At 39.1% G+C, this 25,003-nt stretch overlaps 1 long non-coding RNA gene across 1 annotated transcript in view; it reads right to left on the bottom strand.

Annotated features, from left to right (window-relative positions):
- LOC139748607 (uncharacterized) overlaps nt 1-24,416 on the bottom strand; it is a 44,730-nt gene extending 20,314 nt beyond the window's left edge. The window contains exon 1 of the long non-coding RNA XR_011712783.1: nt 24,299-24,416. This is a non-coding gene — a long non-coding RNA (uncharacterized lncRNA). The remainder of the gene's footprint in view (nt 1-24,298) is intronic.
- Nucleotides 24,417-25,003: the final 587 nt, after the last annotated feature.

Below are 25,003 nucleotides of genomic sequence, written 5' to 3'. Positions count from 1 at the left end.
AGAGACTGTGTACAGAATGGAAAAAGGTGAGAACAATGGAAGTAAGGGGAGTGGGGGAGGAATGGGATGTATTTAGGGAATCAGTGATGGATTGCGCAAAAGATGCTTGTGGCATGAGAAGAGTGGGAGGTGGGCTGTTTAGAAAGGGTAGTGAGTGGTGGGATGAAGAAGTAAGAGTATTAGTGAAAGAGAAGAGAGAGGCATTTGGACAATTTTTGCAGGGAAAAAATGCAATTGAGTGGGAGAAGTATAAAAGAAAGAGACAGGAGGTCAAGAGAAAGGTGCAAGAGGTGAAAAAAAGGGCAAATGAGAGTTGGGGTGAGAGTATATCAGTAAATTTTAGGGAGAATAAAAAGATGTTCTGGAAGGAGGTAAATAGGGTGCGTAAGACAAGGGAGCAAATGGGAACTTCAGTGAAGGGCGTAAATGGGGAGGTGATAACAAGTAGCGGTGATGTGAGAAGGAGATGGAGTGAGTATTTTGAAGGTTTGTTGAATGTGTCTGATGACAGAGTGGCAGATATAGGGTGTTTTGGTCGAGGTGGTGTGGAAAGTGAGAGGGTTAGGGAAAATGATTTGGTAAACAGAGAAGAGGTAGTAAAAGCTTTGCGGAAGATGAAAGCCGGCAAGGCAGCAGGTTTGGATGGTATTGCAGTGGAATTTATTAAAAAAGGGGGTGACTGTATTGTTGACTGGTTGGTAAGGTTATTTAATGTATGTATGACTCATGGTGAGGTGCCTGAGGATTGGCGGAATGCGTGCATAGTGCCATTGTACAAAGGCAAAGGGGATAAGAGTGAGTGCTCAAATTACAGAGGTATAAGTTTGTTGAGTATTCCTGGGAAATTATATGGGAGGGTATTGATTGAGAGGGTGAAGGCATGTACAGAGCATCAGATTGGGGAAGAGCAGTGCGGTTTCAGAAGTGGTAGAGGATGTGTGGATCAGGTGTTTGCTTTGAAGAATGTATGTGAGAAATACTTAGAAAAGCAAATGGATTTGTATGTAGCATTTATGGATCTGGAGAAGGCATATGATAGAGTTGATAGAGATGCTCTGTGGTAGGTATTAAGAATATATGGTGTGGGAGGCAAGTTGTTAGAAGCAGTGAAAAGTTTTTATCGAGGATGTAAGGCATGTGTACGTGTAGGAAGAGAGGAAAGTGATTGGTTCTCAGTGAATGTAGGTTTGCGGCAGGGGTGTGTGATGTCTCCATGGTTGTTTAATTTGTTTATGGATGGGGTTGTTAGGGAGGTAAATGCAAGAGTCCTGGAAAGAGGGGCAAGTATGAAGTCTGTTGGGGATGAGAGAGCTTGGGAAGTGAGTCAGTTGTTGTTCGCTGATGATACAGCGCTGGTGGCTGATTCATGTGAGAAACTGCAGAAGCTGGTGACTGAGTTTGGTAAAGTGTGTGGAAGAAGAAAGTTAAGAGTAAATGTGAATAAGAGCAAGGTTATTATGTACAGTAGGGGTGAGGGTCAAGTCAATTGGGAGGTGAGTTTGAATGGAGAAAAACTGGAGGAAGTGAAGTGTTTTAGATATCTGGGAGTGGATCTGGCAGCGGATGGAACCATGGAAGCGGAAGTGGATCATAGGGTGGGGGAGGGGGCGAAAATTTTGGGAGCCTTGAAAAATGTGTGGAAGTCGAGAACATTATCTCGGAAAGCAAAAATGGGTATGTTTGAAGGAATAGTGGTTCCAACAATGTTGTATGGTTGCGAGGCGTGGGCTATGGATAGAGATGTGCGCAGGAGGATGGATGTGCTGGAAATGAGATGTTTGAGGAAAATGTGTGGTGTGAGGTGGTTTGATCGAGTAAGTAACGTAAGGGTAAGAGAGATGTGTGGAAATAAAAAGAGCGTGGTTGAGAGAGCAGAAGAGGGTGTTTTGAAATGGTTTGGGCACATGGAGAGAATGAGTGAGGAAAGATTGACCAAGAGGATATATGTGTCGGAGGTGGAGGGAACGAGGAGAAGAGGGAGACCAAATTGGAGGTGGAAAGATGGAGTGAAAAAGATTTTGTGTGATCGGGGCCTGAACATGCAGGAGGGTGAAAGGAGGGCAAGGAATAGAGTGAATTGGAGCGATGTGGTATACAGGGGTTGACGTGCTGTCAGTGGATTGAATCAAGGCATGTGAAGCGTCTGGGGTAAACCATGGAAAGCTGTGTAGGTATGTATATTTGCGTGTGTGGACGTGTGTATGTACATGTGTATGGGGGGGGAGGGTTGGGCCATTTCTTTCGTCTGTTTCCTTGCGCTACCTCGCAAACGCGGGAGACAGCGACAAAGTATAAAAAAAAAAAAAAAAAAGGTTATACTACGTTGCTTTAACCACAACACAGCAAGAAGTACGGCATAACAATGGAAGTAAATGTGACCAGCCCTGTCACTAACACACAGCAAAAAATACTCAATTACTGACAAACAGTAGCCACTAAACAATTTACCCGAGCACCAGGCATGAAACTACTCAACCAATTTGGCAATCGACTGAAATGCAAAAGAAAATATGGTGTTACAATGAAATCTATAAACTTTTGAAAAATTGACAGAACTTATGAAGACCTCACATAACCTCAAGATTTACCTTAATTTTGAATATTCTGGTCAAAATATATCAATCTTGCTCATGTTACTGCACCACCAATGTAGTGGCGGATGTAAAAATATGAAAGTATGATTCTTAGCATATATAACAGTACATTCTATCATTTCAAGTATAATTGGGGGATTTTATAAGTCATTTCAAATAAGTATATCACTTACTCATCCATTACACAACACTTTCCTCAATATACACAACACTTACTAACTTTCCTAAGTTTTACAATACTGTTCAATATAAAATCCAAATCAAGCTCAACAAATCTCTAAATACTACAACTGCATTGCAGAACACAATCGTTAAACATTCATAGATAATAGTGAAGCAGATGTACACTGGTAAATTACCATTATCGTACCTCAGCACATTTCCTGCATTTAAATATGGCAATCAAAACACTATCTCTGGAATGGTAGGGTTAATCATTAAAAATAAACAGAGCAAACAGGTGTAACAGAAGTCACTTTCCAAACTCAATTGAAGAGGACTATGAATATAAATATATATATAAAAAAAAGTTGACTGGTTGGTAAGGTTATTCAATGTATGTATGATTCATGGTGAGGTGCCTGAGGATTGGCGGAATGCTTGCATAGTGCCATTGTACAAAGGCAAAGGGGATAAGAGTGAGTGCTCAAATTACAGAGGTATAAGTTTGTGGAGTATTCCTGGTAAATCATATGGGAGGATACTGATTGAGAGGGTGAAGGCATGTACAGAGCATCAGATTGGGGAAGAGTAATGTGGTTTCAAAGTGGTAGAGGATGTGTGGATCAGGTGTTTGCTTTGAAGAATGTATGTGAGAAATACTTTGAAAAGCAAATGGATTTGTATGTAGCTTTTATGGATCTGGAGAAGGCATATGATAGAGTTGATAGAGATGCTCTGTGGAAGGTACTAAGAATATATGGTGTGGGAGGCAAGTTGTTAGAGGCAGTGAAAAGTTTTTATCAAGGATGTAAGGCATGTGTACGTGTAGGAAGAGAGGAAAGTGATTGGTTCTCAGTGAATGTAGGTTTGCGGCAGGGGTGTGTGATGTCTCCATGGTTGTTTAATTTGTTTATGGATGGGGTTGTTAGTGAGGTGAATGCAAGAGTTTTGGAAAGAGGGGCAAGTATGCACTCTGTTGGGGATGAGAGAGCTTGGGAAGTGAGTCAGTTGTTGTTCGCTGATGATAAAGCGCTGGTGGCTGATTCATGTGAGAAACTGCAGAAGCTGGTGACTGAGTTTGGTAAAGTGTGTGAAAGAAGAAAGTTAAGAGTAAATGTGAATAAGAGCAAGGTTATTAGGTACATTAGGGTTGAGGGTCAAGTCAATTGGGAGGTAAGTTTGAATGGAGAAAAACTGGAGGAAGTAAAGTGTTTTAGATATCTGGGAGTGGATCTGGCAGTGGATGGAACCATGGAAGCGGAAGTGAATCATAGGGTGGGGGAGGGGGCAAAAATCCTGGGAGCCTTGAAGAATGTTTGGAAGTCGAGAACATTATCTCAGAAAGCAAAAATGGCTATGTTTGAAGGAATAGTGGTTCCAACAATGTTGTATGGTTGCGAGGCGTGGGCTATGGGTAGAGTTGTGCGCAGGAGGGTGGATGTGCTGGAAATGAGATGTTTGAGGACAATATGTGGTGTGAAGTGGTTTGATCGAGTAAGTAATGTAAGGGTAAGAGAGATGTGTGGAAATAAAAAGAGCGTGGTTGAGAGAGCAGAAGAGGGTGTTTTGAAATGGTTTGGGCACATGGAGAGAATGAGTGAGGAAAGATTGACCAAGAGGATATATGTGTCGGAGGTGGAGGGAACGAGGAGAAGTGGGAGACCAAATTGGAGGTGGAAAGATGGAGTGAAAAAGATTTTGTGTGATCAGGGCCTGAACATGCAGGAGGGTGAAAGGCGTGCAAGGAATAGAGTGAATTGGATCGATGTGGTATACCGGGGTCAATGTGCTGTCAATGGATTGAATCAGGGCATGTGAAACGTCTGGGGTAAACCATGGAAAGTTCTGTGGGGCCTGGATGTGGAAAGGGAGCTGTGGTTTCGGGGATTATTACATGAACAGCTAGAGACTGAGTGTGAACGAATGGGGCTTTTGTTGTCTTTTCCTAGCGCTACCTCGCACACATGAGGGGGTGGGGGATGTTATTCCATGTGTGGCGAGGTGGCGATGGGAATAAATAAAGGCAGACAGTATGAATTATGTACATGTGTATATATGTATATGTCTGTGTGTGTATATATATGTGTACATTGAGATGTATAGGTATGTATATTTGCGTGTGTGGACGTGTATGTATATAAGTGTGTATGGGGGTGGGTTGGGCCATTTCTTTCATCTATTTCCTTGCGCTACCTCGCAAACGCGGGAGGCAACGACAAAGCAAAATAATAATAATAATATAAAAAAAAATGTGAACTTCCCTAATGTCCATAATCAAAATCTATATCATCTTGGGGCCTTTGAAAATGAGTAACTGATGTACATCCTGTGTTTTTTTTTTACTTTTGCTTACATGTTTCATGAAGTAATTGATTCCTCCCAGCCAAGGCAATTTCCAACCATCACAATATGAATATTAACAACCAGCAATATTATTCAATTAAATGACAGGATCAATCAATAGTTTTTACCAGCAAGGAGGTTATCTTCCTCATTTACAAATTACCAATTTTACCTCTGGCTCTGCTACTTTTCTGTACTTCTCATTCTACAATTACAAACTTCAAACAAACTGTCCTCCTTTTATTCTATTAACTATCTTTACTTGACTAAGAGGTAGTGATCAGTATCTGCTGTATGCAGTGTGCAAAAAGACCATACTTATAATTTTCAGTGCAAGAGAGTATCTGTTTTCCTTGCCCAACTGTAAAGATGTACACCAGCATTTCCCAGGTAAAGTACGTGCATGTCTGACATGAAGCAATGCAAGCACATTTTCAGCAAACAGTAATTTCAAGGAAGCCAGCTAGGTATTATCCATACTTCTCTATCAATGTTTTCTCATCGTCCATCTCTAAGTTATTATTGGAGGGGGAAGGGAGGCTACGCCTCCTTCAGTTGACTAAACAGATTTTAGTTATTTATTAACTCAGCTACACATCCAAACTAGCTTTAAGAAATAGCTACATTGTTATGTTTTAGGTTATTTATAAATCATTCTAATTACAAAATTACCAGTGGAGCATTATGTCAATAAACAATAAAGCATTAGAATACCCAAGAAAATATCAATATGGATCTAAAGCTTACCATACTTAGCTCGGACCTCCACGGTCACACTACCCTAGATTATTACTCTTGACTATTATTGTAAACATCGGTGCATATTTTTTCTATCAGTAGTTCTATTCTAATTGGGTTGGATAGGTTATACTACGTTGCTTTAACCACAATACAGCAAGAAGTACAGCATGACACTGAAAGTAAATGTGACCAGCCCTGTCATTGTTTAACACAGCAAAAGATACTCAATTACTGACAAACAGTAGCTGCTAAACAATTTAGCAGAGCACCAGGCATGAAACTACTCAACCAGTTTAGTAATCTATTGAAATGCAAAAGAAAATATGGGGTTACAAAGAAATCTATAAACTTTTGAAAAATCAACAGAACTTATGAAACCTCACCTAACCTCAAGATTTACCTCAATTTTGAATATTCTGGTCAAAATGTATCAAACTTGCTCATGACACCACCACCAATGTAGTGGCAGATGTAAAAATATGAAAGTACAATTCTTAGTACACATAATGGTACATTCTATCATTTCAAGTATAATTAGGGATTTTATAAGTCATTTCAAGTAAGTATATCACCTACTCATCCATTAGATAACATTTTCCCTAATATACACAACTCTTACTGACTTTCCTTACTATATTTTACAATACTGTTCAATATAAATGAAACTCCAAATCAAGCTCAACAATTCCCTAAATACTACAACTGCATTGCAGAAGATAATCTATAAACATTCATAGATAATAGTGAGGCAGATACACACTAGTAAATTACCATTATCATACCTCAGCATGTTTCCTGTATTTAAATATGGCAATCAAAACACTATTTCTGGAATGGTAGGATTCTTCACTAAAAATAAACAGAGGAAACAGGTGTAACAGAAGTCACTTTCCAAACTCAATTGATGAGGACTATGAATATATATATATATTTTTTTTTTTTTTTTTTTTTTTATACTTTGTCGCTGTCTCCCGCGTTTGCGAGGTAGCGCAAGGAAACAGACGAAAGAAATGGCCCCCCCCCCCATACACATGTACATACACACGTCCACACACGCAAATATACATACCTACACAGCTTTCCATGGTTTACCCCAGACGCTTCACATGCCTTGATTCAATCCACTGACAGCACGTCAACCCCTGTATACCACATCGCTCCAATTCACTCTATTCCTTGCCCTCCTTTCACCCTCCTGCATGTTCAGGCCCCGATCACACAAAATCTTTTTCACTCCATCTTTCCACCTCCAATTTGGTCTCCCTCTTCTACTCGTTCCCTCCACCTCCGACACATATATCCTCTTGGTCAATCTTTCCTCACTCATTCTCTCCATGTGCCCAAACCATTTCAAAACACCCTCTTCTGCTCTCTCAACCACGCTCTTTTTATTTCCACACATCTCTCTTACCCTTACGTTACTTACTCGATCAAACCACCTCACACCACACATTTTCCTCAAACATCTCATTTCCAGCACATCCATCCTCCTGCGCACATCTCTATCCATAGCCCACGCCTCGCAACCATACAACATTGTTGGAACCACTATTCCTTCAAACATACCCATTTTTGCTTTCCGAGATAATGTTCTCGACTTCCACACATTTTTCAAGGCTCCCAAAATTTTCGCCCCCTCCCCCACCCTATGATCCACTTCCGCTTCCATGGTTCCATCCGCTGACAGATCCACTCCCAGATATCTAAAACACTTCACTTCCTCCAGTTTTTCTCCATTCAAACTCACCTCCCAATTGACTTGACCCTCACCCCTACTGTACCTAATAACCTTGCTCTTATTCACATTTACTCTTAACTTTCTTCTTCCACATATATATATATATATATATATATATATATATATATATATATAAAAATATGTGTGGACTTCCCTAACTTCCCTAATCAAAATTGATATCATCTCGGGTCTTTGAAAATGAGTAAGTGATGTACATCCTGTGTTTTTTTGACATTTGCTAACATGTTTCATGAAGTAACTGATTCCTCCCAGCCAAGGCAATTTCCAACCATCACAATATGAACGTTAACAACCAGCAATATTATTCAATGACAAGATCAATCAATAGTTTTTACCAGCTAGGAGGATACCTTCCTCATTTACAAATTACCAATTTTACCTCTGGCTCTGCTACTTTTCTGTATTTCTCATTTTACAATGTACAAACCTCAACTAAACTGTCCTCCTATCACCTTATTACCTATCATTTACTTGACTGAGTGGTAGTGATCAATATCTGTTGCATGCTGAGTGCAAAAAGACCATACTTATACTTTTCACTGCATGAGAGTATCTGTTTTCCTTGCCTAACTGTAAAGATGTACACCAGCATTTCCCAGCTAAAGGAAGTGCATGTCTGACATGAAGGAATGCTTGCACATTTTTAGCAAACAGTAATTTCAAGGAAGCTAGCTAGGTATTATCCATACTACTCTATCAATGTTTTCTTGTAGTCCATCTCCAAGTTATTATTGGAAGGGGCAAGGAGGCTATGCCCCATTCAGTTGACAAAACAGATTTCATTATTCATCAACTCAGCTACACATCTAAGCTAGCTTTTGAGAAATAGTTACATCATTATGTTTTAGGTCATTCATAAATTGTTAATTACAAAATTACCAGTGGAGCATTATGTCAATAAACAATTGATAAGGCATTAGAATATCCAAGATATTATCAATATGAATCTAAAGCTTACCATACCTAGCATGGAGCTCCACACCCACTCTACCATAGAATATTATTCTTGACTATTACTGGAAACATCCATGTACAGTAATATAATATTTTTCTATTAGTAGTTCTATTCTAATTGGGCTGGATAGGTTATACTACATTGCTTTTACCACAACTCAAGCAAGAAGTACAGCATGACACTAGAAGTAAATGTGACAGCCCTGTCACTGTTTAACACACAGCAAAAGATGCTCAATTACTGTCAAACAGTAGCCGCTAAACAATTTACCAGAGCACCAGGCATGAAACTACTCGACCAGTTTAGTAATCTATTGAAATGCAAAAGACAATATGGGGTTACAATCAAATCTAAAAAATTTGGAAAAATCAACAGAACTTATGAAAACCTCACCTAACCTCAAGATTTACCTTAATTTTGAATATTCTGGTCAAAATATATCAATTTTGCTCATGACACTGCACCACCAATGTAGTGGCAGATGTAAAAAGATGAAAGTACAATTCTTAGTACACATAATGGTACATTCTATCATTTCAAGAATAACTGGGGGATTTCATGCCACTTCAATTAAGTATATCACTTACTCATCCATTAGATAAAACTTTCCCTAATATACACAACCCTTACTGACTTTCCTTACTATATTTTACAATACTGTTCAATATAAAACTCCAAATCAAGCTCAATTCTCTAAACACTACAACTGCATTGCAGAACACAATCATTAAACATTTATTGAAAATAGCGAGGCAGATACACACTAGTAAATTACCATTATCGAACCTCAGCACGTTTCCTGTATTTAAATACGGCATTCAAAACACTATTTCTGGAATGGTAGGATTCATCATTAAAAATGTACAGAGCAAGCAGATGTAACAGAAGTCACATTCCAAACTCAAATGATGAGGACTACAAATACAAAAATGATCTGTGGACTTCCCTAACTTCTATAATCAAAATTGATATCATCTCGGGTCTTTGAAAATATGTAATTGATGAACGTCCTGTGTTTTTTCGACATTTGCTAACATGTTTAATGAAGTAACTGATTCTTCCCAGCCAAGGCAATTTCCAAACATAACAATATGAACGTTAACAACCAGCAATATTATTCAATGCCAAGATCAATCAATAGTTTTTACCAGCAAGGAGGATATCTTCCTCATTTACAAATTACCAATTTTACCTCTGTATTTCTCATTTTACAATGTACAAACTTCAACCAAACTGTCCTCCTATCACCTTATTAACTACCCTTTACTTGACTGAGTGGTAGTGATCAATATCTGTTGCATGCAAAGTGTAAAAAGACCATACTGTAAAGATGTACACCAGCATTTCCCAGCTAAAGGACGTGCATGTCTGACATGAAGCAATGCTTCCACATTCTTAGCAAACAGTAATTTCAAGTGAGCTAGCTAGGTATCATCCATACTTCTCTGTCAATATTTTCTTATAGTCCATCTCCAAGTTATCATTGGAAGAGGCAAGGAGGCTAGGCCCCCCTTCAGTTGACAAAACAAATTTCAGTTATCTATTAACTCAGCTACATATCTATGCTAGCTTTTGAGAAATACTTACATCATTATGTTTTAGGTCATTCATAATTCATTCTAGTTACAAAACTACCAGTGGAGCATTATGTCAATAAACTAAAAGGCATTAGAATAACCAAGAAAATATCAATATGGATCTAAAGCTTACCATACTTAGCATGGAGCTCCACACCCACTCTACCATAGAATATCATTCTTGACTATCACTGAAAAAAATCTGTGTACAGTAATATAATTTTTTCTATCAGTAGTTCTATTCTAATTGGATTGGTTAGGTTTTATATGGGTTAAAATTGGAACAGTTGATGGAGAGTGGTGGGGTGATATTATTGGTGCATATGCCACTGGGCATGAGAGGGAAAGATCATGAGAGGCAAGTGTTTTGGGAGCAGCATGAATGAGTCGTGTTAGCGGTTTTGATGCACGAGGGCCCGGGGTTTAGTGATGGGTGATTTGGGAAAGCAAAGGTGAGTATTGTGGCAGTTGAGCGGAATAATTCGGTATGCAGGGTTGTTTCAGTGTTGTAAAGGAAATGGTGAAGAGCTTGTGATTTAGATTCATTGTGCTGAAAAAAGGAATGATGATGGAATACCTGGTTTAAAAAGCTTGAGATATACATTAATGTATATTATGTAAGTAGGATGAGATGGGCAGAGAGCGTTATTGGATTACGTGTTTAATTGACAGGCGTACGGAAAGTGAGACTTTTGGATGTTATGTGCTGAGAGGTGCAATGGAGGGATGTATGATCATTATATTGTGGAGGCTAATGGTGAAGCTTAGTATGGGTTTTCAGAAAAGAGGAGTGAATGTGGGGTGAAGAGGTGGTGAGAGTAAGTGAGCTTGGGACGGAGGACCTGTTCTGTGGGGAAAGGACCAGGAGAGGACTGTGTACAGAATGGGGAAAAAAGGGGAGAACAATTTGGGAAGGGAAGGGGAAATGGGGGAGGAATGGGATGTTTTCTTTCAGGGAATCTGTGATGGATTGCGCAAAAGATGCTTGTGTGCATGAGTAGGTGGGAGGTGGGCTGTTTAGAATGGGTAAGTGAGTGGTGGGTATGAAGAAGTAAGAGTATTAGTTGAAGAGGAGAAGAGAGGCATTTTTGGGCAATTTTTGCCTGGGGAAAAAAATGCAATTGAGTGGAGATGTATAAAAGAAAGAGAAAGGAGGTCAAGAGAAAGGTGAAAGAGGTGAAAAAAAGGGCAAATGAGAGTTGGGTTGAGAGTAATACAGAAATTTTAGGGAGAATAAAAAGATGTTCTGGAAGGAGTAAATTAGGGTGCGTAAGACAAGGGAGCAAATGGGAACTTCAGTGACGGGCGTAAATGGGGAGGGGGATAAAAAGTGCGGTGATGTGAGAAGGAGATGGATGTGAGTATTTTGAAGGTTTGTTGAATGTGTCTGATGACGTAGTGGCAGATATAGGGTGTTTTGTCGAGGTGGTCGTGAAAGTGAGAGGGTTAGGGAAAATTGATTTTGGTAAAAAAGGGAAGATGGTAGTAAAAGCGGTTGGGGGGGGGAATTTGGGGGAAAAAAAGCCGGCAAGGCAGAGGTTTGGATGGTATGGCAGTGGAATTTATTAAAAAGGGGGTAAACTGTATTGTTGACTGGTTGGTAAGGTTATTTAATGTATGTATGACTCCGGGGTAGGTGGCTCTGAGGTTTGGCGGAATGCGTGGCATAGTGCCATTGTACAAGGCAAAGGGGTAAGAGTGAGTGCTCAAATTACAGAGGTATAAGTTTGTTGAGTATTCCTGGGAATTTATATGGGGGGTATTGATTGAGAGGGTGAAGGCATGTACAGAGCTCAGTATTGGGGAAGAGGCGTGTGGTTTCAAAGTGGTAGAGGATGTGTGGATCAGGTGTTTGCTTTGAAAAATGTATGTGAGAAATACTTAGAAAAAGCAAATGGATTTGTATGTGCATTTATGGATCTGGAAAAGGGCATATGATAGAGTTGATAGAGATGCTCTGTGGAAGGAAATAAGATTATATGGTGTGGGGGCAAGTTGTTAGAAGCAGTGAAAGTTTTTATCAAAGGATGTAAGGCATGTGTACGTGTAGGAGAGAGGAAAGTGTTTGGTTCTCAGGAATGAAGGTTTGCGGCAGGGGGTGTGTGATGTCCCCATGGTTGTTTAATTTGTTTATGGATGGGGTTGTTAGGGAGGTAAATGCCAAGAGTTTGGAAAGAGGGGCAATTTATGAATTTCTGTTGGGGATGAGAGAGCTTGGGAAGTGAGTTCAGTTGTTGTTCGCTGATGATAACAGCGCTGGTGGCTGATTCATGTGGAAATTTGCAGAAGCTGGTGACTGAGTTTGGTAAAGTGTGTGGAAGAAGAAAGTTAAGAGTAAATGTGAATAAGAGCAAGGTTATTATGGGCAGTAGGGTGAGGGTCAAGTCAATTGGGAGGTAAATTTGAATGGAGAAAAACTGGAGGAAGTAAGTGTTTTAGATATCTGGAGTGGATCTGGCAGCGGATGGAACCATGGAAGCGGAAGTGGAATCATTAGGGTGGGGAGGGGGCGAAATTTGGGAGGGCCCTTTAAAATGTGTTTGGAAGTCGAGAACATTATCTCGGGAAAGCAAAAATGGGTATGTTTGAAGGAATAGTGGTTCCAACAATGTTGTATGGTTGCGAGGGTGGGTATGGATAGAGATTTGTGCGCAGGAGGATGGATGTGCTGGAAATGAGATTTTGAGGAAAATGTGTTTGGTTTTTGAGGTGGTTTTATCGAGTAAGTAAGTAAGGGTATGAGAGATGTGTGGAAATAAAAAGAGGTGGTTGAGAGGCAGAAGGGGTGTTTTGAAATGGTTTGGGCAATGGAGAGAATGGTGAGGAAAGATTGACCAAGAGGATTTGTGTGGAGGTGGAGGGAACAGGAGAATGGGAGACCAAATTTGGGGGTGGAAAAATGGATGAAAAATTTTGTGTGATCGGGCTGAACATGCAGGGGGTAAAGGCGTGCAAGGAATAGAGTGAATTTGGGTCGATGTGGTTACCGGGGTCAGTGCTGTCAATGGATTGAATCAGGGCTTTTGAAACGTCTGGGGTAAAACCCCGGAAAGTTCTGGGGGCCCGGATGTGAAAGGGAGCTGTGGTTTCGGGGGTTTTACTACACTAGAGACGAGTGTGAACGATGGGGCTTTTTGTTGGCTTTTTCCTCGCTACCCCCGCACACATGAGGGGGTGGGGGGTGTTATTCCATGTGTGGCGAGGGGCAAAGGGAATAAATAAAGGCGACAGTATGAATTTTGTTTCATGTTTTATATGTAATGTCTGTGGTGTATATATATGTGTACTTGAGATGTATAGGATGGGATATTGAGTTTTGGGTTGTAAAGTATATAAGTGTGTATGGGGGGGGGTTGGGCCTTTCTTTCATCTATTTTCCCTTTCGCTACCCGCAAACGCGGGAGGCAACGAAAAAGCAAAAAATAAAATATAAAAAAAAAGGGGGAAATTTCCTAAATTTCCTAATCAAAAATTTTTATCACTTGGGCTTGAAAAAGATAATGAGTACACCGTGTTTTTTTTTTACTTTTGCTTACATGTTTCATGAAGTAATTTTATTCCCCCCAGCCAAGGCAATTTCCAACCATCACAATATGAATATTAACAACCAGCAATATTATTATTTAAATGACAGGATCAATCAATAGTTTTTCCCCGCAAGGGGTTATTTCCTCATTTACAAATTACCAATTTTACCTCTGGCTCTGCTACTTTTCTGTATTTTTCATTTACAATTCAAACTTCAAACAAACTGTCCTCCTTTTTATTCTATTAACTTCCTTTTCTTGACTAAGAGGTAGTGATCAGTATTGCTGTATGCAGTTTTTGTGAAAAAAGCCCCAATTTTATAATTTTCAGGGGTAAAGAGGTATCTGTTTTCCTTGCCCAACTGAAAAAAGATGTAACCACTTTCCCAGGTAAAGTAGTGCATGTCTGACATGAAGGAATGCTTGCACATTTTTAGCAAACAGTAATTTCAAGGAAGCTAGCTAGGTATTATCCATACTACTCTATCAATGTTTTCTTGTAGTCCATCTCCGAGTTATTATTGGAAGGGGCAAGGAGGCTATGCCCCATTCAGTTGACAAAACAGATTTCATTATTCATCAACTCAGCTACACATCTAAGCTAGCTTTTGAGAAATAGTTACATCATTATGTTTTAGGTCATTCATAAATTGTTAATTACAAAATTACCAGTGGAGCATTATGTCAATAAACAATTGATAAGGCATTAGAATATCCAAGATATTATCAATATGAATCTAAAGCTTACCATACCTAGCATGGAGCTCCACACCCACTCTACCATAGAATATTATTCTTGACTATTACTGGAAACATCCATGTACAGTAATATAATATTTTTCTATTAGTAGTTCTATTCTAATTGGGTTGGATAGGTTATACTACATTGCTTTTACCACAACTCAAGCAAGAAGTACAGCATGACACTAGAAGTAAATGTGACAGCCCTGTCACTGTTTAACACACAGCAAAAGATGCTCAATTACTGTCAAACAGTAGCCGCTAAACAATTTACCAGAGCACCAGGCATGAAACTACTCGACCAGTTTAGTAATCTATTGAAATGCAAAAGACAATGTGGGGTTACAATCAAATCTAAAAAATTTGGAAAAATCAACAGAACTTATGAAAACCTCACCTAACCTCAAGATTTACCTTAATTTTGAATATTCTGGTCAAAATATATCAATCTTGCTCATGACACTGCACCACCAATGTAGTGGCAGATGTAAAAAGATGAAAGTACAATTCTTAGTACACATAATGGTACATTCTATCATTTCAAGAATAACTGGGGGATTTCATGCCACTTCAATTAAGTATATCACTTACTCATCCATTAGATAAAACTTTCCCTAATATACACAACCCTTACTGACTTTCCTTACTATATTTTACAATACTGTTCAATATAAAACTCCAAATCAAGCTCAATTCTCTAAACACTACAACTGCATTGCAGAACACAATCATTAAACATTCATTGATAATAGTGAGGCAGATACACACTAGTAAATTACCATTATCGAACCTCAGCACGTTTCCTGTATTTAAATACGGCATTCAAAACACTATTTCTGGAATGGTAGGATTCATCATTAAAAATGTACAGAGCAAGCAGATGTAACAGAAGTCACATTCCAAACTCAAATGATGAGGACTACAAATACAAAAATGATCTGTGGACTTCCCTAACTTCCATAATCAAAATTGATATCATCTCGGGTCTTTGAAAATATGTAATTGATGAACGTCCTGTGTTTTTTTGACATTTGCTAACATGTTTAATGAAGTAACTGATTCTTCCCAGCCAAGGCAATTTCCAAACATAACAATATGAACGTTAACAACCAGCAATATTATTCAATGCCAAGATCAATCAATAGTTTTTACCAGCAAGGAGGATATCTTCCTCATTTACAAATTACCAATTTTACCTCTGTATTTCTCATTTTACAATGTACAAACTTCAACCAAACTGTCCTCCTATCACCTTATTAACTACCCTTTACTTGACTGAGTGGTAGTGATCAATATCTGTTGCATGCAAAGTGTAAAAAGACCATACTGTAAAGATGTACACCAGCATTTCCCAGCTAAAGGACGTGCATGTCTGACATGAAGCAATGCTTCCACATTCTTAGCAAACAGTAATTTCAAGTGAGCTAGCTAGGTATCATCCATACTTCTCAGTCAATATTTTCTTATAGTCCATCTCCAAGTTATCATTGGAAGAGGCAAGGAGGCTAGGCCCCCCTTCAGTTGACAAAACAAATTTCAGTTATTTATTAACTCAGCTACATATCTAAGCTAGCTTTTGAGAAATACTTACATCATTATGTTTTAGGTCATTCATAATTCATTCTAATTACAAAACTACCAGTGGAGCATTATGTCAATAAACCATAAGGCATTAGAATAACCAAGAAAATATCAATATGGATCTAAAGCTTACCATACTTAGCATGGAGCTCCACACCCACTCTACCATAGAATATCATTCTTGACTATCATTGGAAACATCCGTGTACAGTAATACAATTTTTTTTCTATCAGTAGTTCTATTCTAATTGGGTTGGATAGGTTATACGAAGTTGCTTTCACCATTAACACAGCAAAAAGTACGACATGACACTGGAAGTAAATGTGACCAGCCCTATCAGTGTTTAAAACACAGCAAAAGATACTCAATCACTGTCAAACAGTAGCCGCTAAACAATTTAACAGAGCACCAGGCATGAAACTACTTAACCAGTTTGTAGCAAAAGAAAATATGGGGTTACAATGAAATCTATAAACTTTTGAAAAATCAACAGAACTTATGAAATCTCACCTGACTGCAATATCTACCTTAAGTTTGAATATTCTGGTCAAAATATAGCAATCTTGCTCATGACACCGCACCACCAATGTAGTGGCGAATGTAAAAAGATGAAAGTATGATTCTTAGTATATATGACAGTACATTCTATCATTTCAAGTATAATTGGGGGATTTTATAAGTCAGTTCAAATTAGTATACCACTTATTCATCCATTTGATAATTACAAATTTACCAGAGGGGCATTACATCAATAAACAATAAGGCATTAGAATACCCAAGAAAATATCAATATGGATCTCAAGCTTACCATACTTAGCATGGAGCTCCACACCCACTCTACCCCAGAAATTATTCTTGACTATTATTGGAAACATCCACGTACAGTAATAATTTTTTTTTCTCTGTCAGTAGCTTTATTTTAAATGGGTTGGAATGATTATACTATGTTGCTTTTACCACAACACAGCAAGAAGTATGGCATGACACTGGAAGTAAATGTGACCAGCCCTGTCACTGTTTAACACACAGCAAAAGATACTCAATCACTATCAAACAATAGCCGTTAAACAATTTACCTGAGCACCAGACATGAACTACTCAACCAGTTTAGTAATCTATTGAAATGCAAAAGAAAATATGAGGTTACAATGAAATCTATAAATTTTTGAAAAATCGACAGAACTTTTGAAAACCTCACCTAACCTCAAGCTTTACCTTAATTTTGAATATTCTGGTCAAAATATACCAATCATGCTCATGTTACTGCACCACCAATGTAGTGGCAGATATAAAAAGATGAAAGAATGATTCTTAGTATATATAACGGTACATCTATCATTTCAACTATTAGTGGGGGATTCTATGTTATTTCAAATAAGTATATCACTTATACATTACATGACACTTTCCCTGATATACACAACTCTTACTGATTTTCCTTAATATATTTTAAAATACGCTTCAATATAAAACTCCAAATCAAGCTCAACAATTCTCTAAACACCATGACTGCATTGCAGAACACCATAAAACATTCATAGATAATAGCATAGCAGATATACACTGGTCAATTATCATTAGCTTACCTCAGCACGTTTCCTGCATTTAAATATGACAATCACAACACAATCTCTGGAATGGTAGGATTCATCATTAAAAATAAACAGAGCAAACAGGCGTGACAGAAGTCATTTTCCAAACTCAAATGATAAGGTGTCTAAATGTGTGTGGATGTAACCAAGATGAGTAAAAAGGAGAGATAGGTAGTATGTTTGAGGAAAGGAACCTGGATGTTTTGGCTCTGAGTGAAACAAAGCTTAAGGGTAAATGGGAAGAGTGGTTTGGGAATGTCTTGGGAGTAAAGTCAGAGGTTGGTGAGAGGACAAGAGCAAGGTAAGGAGTAGCACTACTCCTGAAACAGGAGTGGTGGGAGTATGTGATACAGTGTAAGAAAATGAACTCTAGATTCATATGGGTAAAACTAAAAGTGGATGGAGAGAGATGGGTGATCATTGGTGCATATGTACCTGGGCATGAGAAGAAAGATCATGAGAGGCAAGTGTTTTGGGAGCAGCTGAATGAGTGTGTTAGTAGTTTTGATGCATGAGACTGGGTTATAGTGATGGGTGATTTGAATGCAAAGGTGAGTAATGTGGCAGTTGAGGGAATAATTGGTGTACAGAGGGTGTTCCGTATTGTAAATGGAAATGGTGAAGAGCTTGTAGACTTGTGTGCTGAAAAAGGATTGGTGATTGGGAATACCTGGTTTTTAAAAAGAGAGATATACATAAGTATATGTACGTAAGAAGGAAAGATGGCCAGAGAGCATTATTGGATTACATGTTAATTGACAGGAGCACGAAAGAGAGACTTTTGGATGTCAATGTGCTGAGAGGTGCAACTGGAGGGATGTCTGATAATTATCTTGTGGAGGCAAAGGTGAAGATTTGTAGAGGTTTCTAGAAAACAAGAATGTTGGGGTGAAGAGTGGTGAGAGTAAGTGAGCTTGGGAAGGAGACTTGTCTGAGGAAGCATCAAGAGATACTGAGTACAGAATGTTTCCAGTCTGAGAGCAAAAGATGTATGGGGAGTGGGGAAGGAATGGGATGTATTTAGGGAAGCAGTGATGGACTGCGCAAAAGATGCTTGTGGCATGAGAAGCATGGGAGGTGGGTAGATTAAAAAGGGTAGCGAGTGGTGGGATGAAGAAGTAAGATTATTAGTGAAAGAGAAGACAGAGGCATTTGGACGATATTTGCAGGCAAACAGTGCAAATGCTGGGAGATGTATAAAAGAAAGAGGCAGGAGGTCAAGAGAAAGGTGCAAGAGGTGAAAAAGGGGGCAAATGAGAGTTGGGGTGAGAGAGTATCATCAAATTTTAGGGAGAATAAAAAGATGTTTTGGAAAGAGGTAAATAAAGTGCATACGACAAGAGAACAAATGAGAATATCAGTGAAGGGAGCTAATGGGAAGATAATAGCAAGTAGTGGTGATATGAGAAGGAAATGGAGTGAGTTTTTGAAGGTTTGTTGAACGTATTAGTATTAGATGATAGAGTGGCAGGGAGAATGATTTGGCAAACAGACAAGAGGTAGTAAAAGCTTTGTGGAAGATGAAAGCCAGCAAGGCGGCGGGTTTGGATGGTATTGCAGTGGAATTCATTAAAAAAAAGGGGGTGACTGTGATGTTGACTGATTGGTAAGGATATTTAATGTATGTATGGCTCATGGTGAGGTGCCTGAGGACTGGCAGAATGCATCCATAGTGCCATAGTACAAAGGCAAAGGGGATAAAGGTGAGTGCTCAAATTACAGAGGTATAAGTTTGTTGAGTATTCCTGGGAAATTATATGGGAGGGTATTGACTGAGAGGGTGAAGGCAAGTACAGAGCATCAGATTGGGGAAGAACAGTATGGTTTCAGAAGTGGCAGGGGATGTGTGGATCAGGTGTTTGCTTTGAAGAATGTATGTGAGAAATACTTAGAAAAACAAATGGATTTGTATGTAGCATTTATGGATCTGGAGAAGGCATATGATAGAGGTGATAGAGATGCTCTGTGGAAGGTATTAAGAACATATGGTGTGGGAGGCAAGTTGCGAGAAGCAATGATAAGTTTTTATCGAGGATGTAAGGCACGTGTACGAGTAGGAATAAAGAAACTAATTGGTCCTCAGTGAAAGTCACTTTGCGGCAGGGGAGCATGATGTCTCCATGGGAGTTTAATCTGTTTATGGATGGGGTTGTTAGGGAGGTGAATGCAAGAGTTTTGGAGAGAGGGGCAAGTATGCAATCTGTTGTGGATGAGAGGGCTTGGGAAGTGAGTCAGTTGTTGTTCGCTGATGATACAGCGCTGGTGGCTGATTCAGGTGAGAAACTGCAGAAACTGGTGACTGAGTTTGGTAAAGTGTGTGAAAGAGAGCTGAGAGTAAATGTGCAAGAGCAAGGTTATTAGATTCAGTAGGGTTGAGAGACAAGTCAATTGGGAGGTAGGTTTGAATGGAGAAAAACTGGAGAAAGTGAAGTGTTTTAGATATCTGGGAGGGGATTTGGCAGCAGATGGAACCATGGAAGTGGAAGTGAGTCACAGGGTGGGGGAGGGGGCGAAAGATCTGGAAGTGATGAAAAGTGTATGGAAGGCAAGAACATTATCTCGGAAAGCAAAAATGGGTATGTTTGAAGGAATGGTGGTTCCTACAATGTTATATGGTTGCGAGGCATGGGTTATAGATAGAGTTGTGTGGAGGAGGGTGGATGTGTTGGAAATGAGATGTTTGAGGACAATATGTGGTGTGAGGTGGTTTGATCGAGTAAGTAATGAAAGGGTAAGAGAGATGTGTGGTAATAAAAAAAATTGTGGTTGAGAGAGCAGAAGAGGGTGTACTGAAATGGTTTGGTCACATGGAGAGAATAAGTGAGGAAAGATTGACAAAGGATATGTGTGTCTGAGGTGGAGGGAACGAGGTGAAGTGGGCGACCAAATTGGAGGTGGAAGGATGGAGTGAAAAAGATTTTGAGCGATCAGGGCTTGAACATGCAGGAGGGTGAAAGGCGTGCAAGGAATAGAGTGAATTGGAACAATGTGGTACACTGGGGTCGAGGTGCTGTCAATGGATTGAACCAGGGCATGTGAAGTGTCTGGAGTAAACCATGGAAAGTTTTGTAGGGCTTGGATGTGGAAAGGGAGCTGTGGTTTCGATGCATTATACATGACAGCTAGAGACTGAGTGTGAACAAATGTGGCCTTTCTTGTCTTTTCCTAGCGCTACCTCGCGCGCATGTGGGGGGGAGGGGGTTGTTATTTCATGTGTGGCCGGATGGCGACGGGAATGAATAAAGGCATCAAGTATCAATTATGTACATGTGTATATATGTATATGTTGAAATGTATAGGTATATATATGTGCATGTGTGGACGTATATGTATATACATGTGTATGTGGGTGGGTTTGGCCATTCTTTCATCTGCTTCCTTGCGCTACTGCACTGACACGGGAGACAGCAACAAAGTGTAATAAATAAATAAAAAAATGAATATAAAAAAATGTGTGGACTTCCATAACTTCCTAAATCAAATTTTACATCATCTCAGGTCCTTGAAAGTGAGTAGCTGATGTACGTCCTGCATGTTTTTTGACATTTGCTATCATGTTTCATGAAATGTGACTGATTCCTCTCAGCCGAGGCAATTTCCAACCATCACAATATGAACATTAACAACCAGCAATATCATTCAATGACAAGATCAATCAATAGTTTTCACCAACAAGGAGGATATCTTCCTCATTTACAAATTACAAATTCTAGCTCTGGCTCTACTACTTTCCTGTACTTCTCATTCTACAACATACAAACTCCTATACCAACAAAATACCAACTCCTATCACATTATCTAGCCTTTACTTGACTGAGTGGTAGTGATCAATATCTGTTGCAAGCAGTGTGCAAAAGAGACTATACTTATACTTTTCAGTGCATGACAGTATCTGTTTTCTTTGCCCAACTGTAAAGATTTACACCAACGTTTTCCAGCTAAAAGGACGTGCATGTCTGACATGAAGCAATGCAGGCACATTTTTAGCAAACTAATTTGAAGGAAGCTAGCTAAGTATTATCCATACTTCTCTATCAATATTTTCTCACTATCCATCTCTTGATTTACTGACTGGAAGGGGCAGGGATGCTATGGCCCCTTCAGTTGACTAAACAGATTTTAGTTATATATCAACTCAGCTTAGGGATGAGAGAGCTTGGGAAGCGAGTCAGTTGTTGTTCGCTGATGATACAGCGCTGGTGGCTGATTCATGTGAGAAACTGCAGAAGCTGGTGACTGAGTTTGGTAAAGTGTGTGAAAGAAGAAAGTTAAGAGTAAATGTGAATAAGAGCAAGGTAATTAGGTTCAGTAGGGTTGAGGGTCAAGTCAACTGGGAGGTAAGTTTGAATGGAGAAAAACTGGAGGAAGTAAAGTGTTTTAGATATCTGGGAGTGGATCTGGCAGCGGAGGGAACCATGGAAGCGGAAGTGGATCATAGTGTGGGGAGGGGGCGAAAATCCTGGGAGCCTTGAAGAACGTGTGGAAGTCGAGAACATTATCTCGGAAAGCAAAAATGGGTATGTTTGAAGGAATAGTGGTTCCAACAATGTTGTATGGTTGCGAGGCATGGGCTATGGATAGAGTTGTGCGCAGGAGGATGGATGTGCTGGAAATGAGATGTTTGAGGACAATGTGTGGTGTGAGGTGGTTTGATTGAGTAAGTAACGTAAGGGTAAAAGAGATGTGTGGAAATAAAAAGAGTGTGGTTGAGAGAATAGAAGAGGGTGTTTTGAAATGGTTTGGGCACATGGAGAGAATGAGTGAGGAACGATTGACCAAGAGGATATATGTGGCGTAGGTGGAGGGAACGAGGAGAAGTGGGAGACCAAATTGGAGGTGGAAAGATGGAGTGAAAAAGATTTTGTGTGATCAGGGCCTGAACATGCAGGAGGGTGAAAGGAGGGCAAGGAATAGAGTGAATTGGATTGATGTGGTATACAGGGGTTGACGTGCTGTCAGTGGATTGAATCAGGGCATGTGAAGCGTCTGGGGTAAACCATGGAAAGCTGTGTAGGTATGTATATTTGCGTGTGTGGACGTATGTATATACATGTGTATGGGGGTGGGTTGGGCCATTTCTTTCGTCTGTTTCCTTGCGCTACCTCGCAAACACGGGAGACAGCGGCAAAAAAAAAAAAAAAAAAAATCAACTCAGCTACACATCCAAACTACCTTTGAGAAATAGCTACATCATTATGTTTTAGGTCATTTATAATTCGTTCTAATTACAAATTTACCAGAGGAGCATTGTGTCAATAAACAATAAGACATTAGAATACCCAAGAAAATATCAATTTGGATCTATAGCTTACCATACTTAGCATGGAGCTCCACATCTAGTCCATCCCACAATATTATTCTTGACTATCATTTTGCCTATCATTGGAAACATCTATGTATAGTAGTACAATTCATTTCTATCAGAAGTTCTAACTTGGTTGGTTAGGTTATACTACACTGCATTTACCGCAACACAGCAAGAAATACAACATGACACTGGAAGTAAATGTGACCAGCCCTGTCACTGTTTAACACAACAAAAAATACTCAATCACTGTCAAACAGTAGCCGCTAAACAATTTACCAGAGCACCAGGCATGAAACTAGTTAACCAGTTTGCTAATCTATTGAAATGCAAAAGAAAATATGGGGTTACAATCAAATTTATAAAATTTTGAAAAATCAACAGAACTTATGAAAACCTCACCTAACCTCAAGATTTACCTTAATTTTGAATATTCTGGTCAAAATATATCAATCTTGCTCATGTTACTGCACCACCAATGTAGTGGCAGATGTAAAAAGATGAAAGTACAATTTTTAGGATATATAACAGCACACTCTATCATTTCAAGTATAATTGGGGGATTTTATAAGTCATTTGAAAAAGTATATTACTTATCCATCAGATAACACTTTTCCTAATATACACACCTCTTACTGACTTTCCGTACTAATATTTACAATACTGTTCAACATAAAACTCCAAATCAAGCTCAACCATTCTCTAAACACCACAACTGCATTGCAGAACACCATCATTAAACATTCATAGATATGAGTCAAGCAGATATACACTGGTCAATTACCACAATCTTACCTCAGCACGTTTCCTGCATTTAAATATGACAATTAGAACACTACCTCTGGAATGGTAAGATACATCATTAAAAATAAACAGAGCAAACAGGTGCAACGGAAGATTATGAAGATAAATATATTGAAAAAAAAAATCGTGGACTTCCCTAACTTTCCTACTCAAAATTTATCTCATTTCGGATCTTTGAAAATGAGTAATTGATGTAGATCCTGTGTCTTCTAATATTGTTAACATGTTTCATGAAGTGTGGCTTGTGTCTTCTAATATTTGTTAACATCTCTCATAAAGTGTGGCTGATTCCTCCCAGCCGAAGCAATTTCCAACCAAAACAATATGAACGTAAACAACCAGCAATATTATTCAATGACAGGAACATTTTTTTTTTTTTTTTTTTACCAGCATGGAGGATATCTTCCTCGTTTACAAATAACAAATCTCAAAGCAGCTTCAAATACTGAGTGCTTCTGTTTAGCAAAGTTACAGTTATAAAGCAGGATTTGGAGCATATATTACCAAATGATGTCTACTATGGCCAACAAGTTTGGAGTATTAGGGGAAACTGTGGGTTTATTGTAATGGCAGGTCTATATTATACTCAAAATAACTGATCACTTCTAAAGCTCACCTGCCGAATAACCAGAGTAACAGAAATAGGCAGACATTAAAATCATCAGCGGCAGATGAGTCACGAGGTTGCTTGCTGTTGTCTTTGTTGACAATTGCCGCCATTTTGAACCGGTGGTGTTCGAGCCTGGGTCATTCGTGTGAGTCGTTTATTCGACTAAAACCATTGACAAATCTCGAATGATACGTTAGGTGAAGTTTTCATGAATTGCTTAATTTTCACTAAAATATTAGGTACTTTTCAGTTACTCCAATCTTCTGATATACCTTAATATTATTAACCTATGTTCAAAATAATAGTGTTCAAATTTGTTTCATTGAATCTTATCATTCAACACTAAACAGGAACTGTACACTAATATCAGTCCACTTAAAGTTAATGGTGATGCTTGGAAATAAAAAGAGCGTGGTTGAGAGAGCAGAAGAGGGTGTTTTGAAATGATTTGGTCACATAGAGAGAATGAGTGAGGAAAGATTGACCAAGAGGATATATGTGTCGGAGGTGGAGGGAACGAGGAGAAGAGGGAGACCAAATTGGAGGTGGAAAGAGGGAGTGAAAAAGATTTTGTGTGATCGGGGCCTGAACATGCAGGAGGGTGAAAGGAGGGCAAGGAATAGAGTGAATTGGATCGATGTGGTATACCGGGGTTGACGTGCTGTCAGTGGATTGAATCAAGGCATGTGAAGCGTCTGGGGTAAACCATGG

The sequence above is a fragment of the Panulirus ornatus genome, chromosome 5, assembly GCF_036320965.1.
Source record: "Panulirus ornatus isolate Po-2019 chromosome 5, ASM3632096v1, whole genome shotgun sequence".
Classification (NCBI taxonomy): Eukaryota; Metazoa; Arthropoda; class Malacostraca; order Decapoda; family Palinuridae; genus Panulirus; species Panulirus ornatus.
Note: the sequence above shows the minus strand (reverse complement) of the source record. Positions and strands in the feature narration are given on the sequence as shown.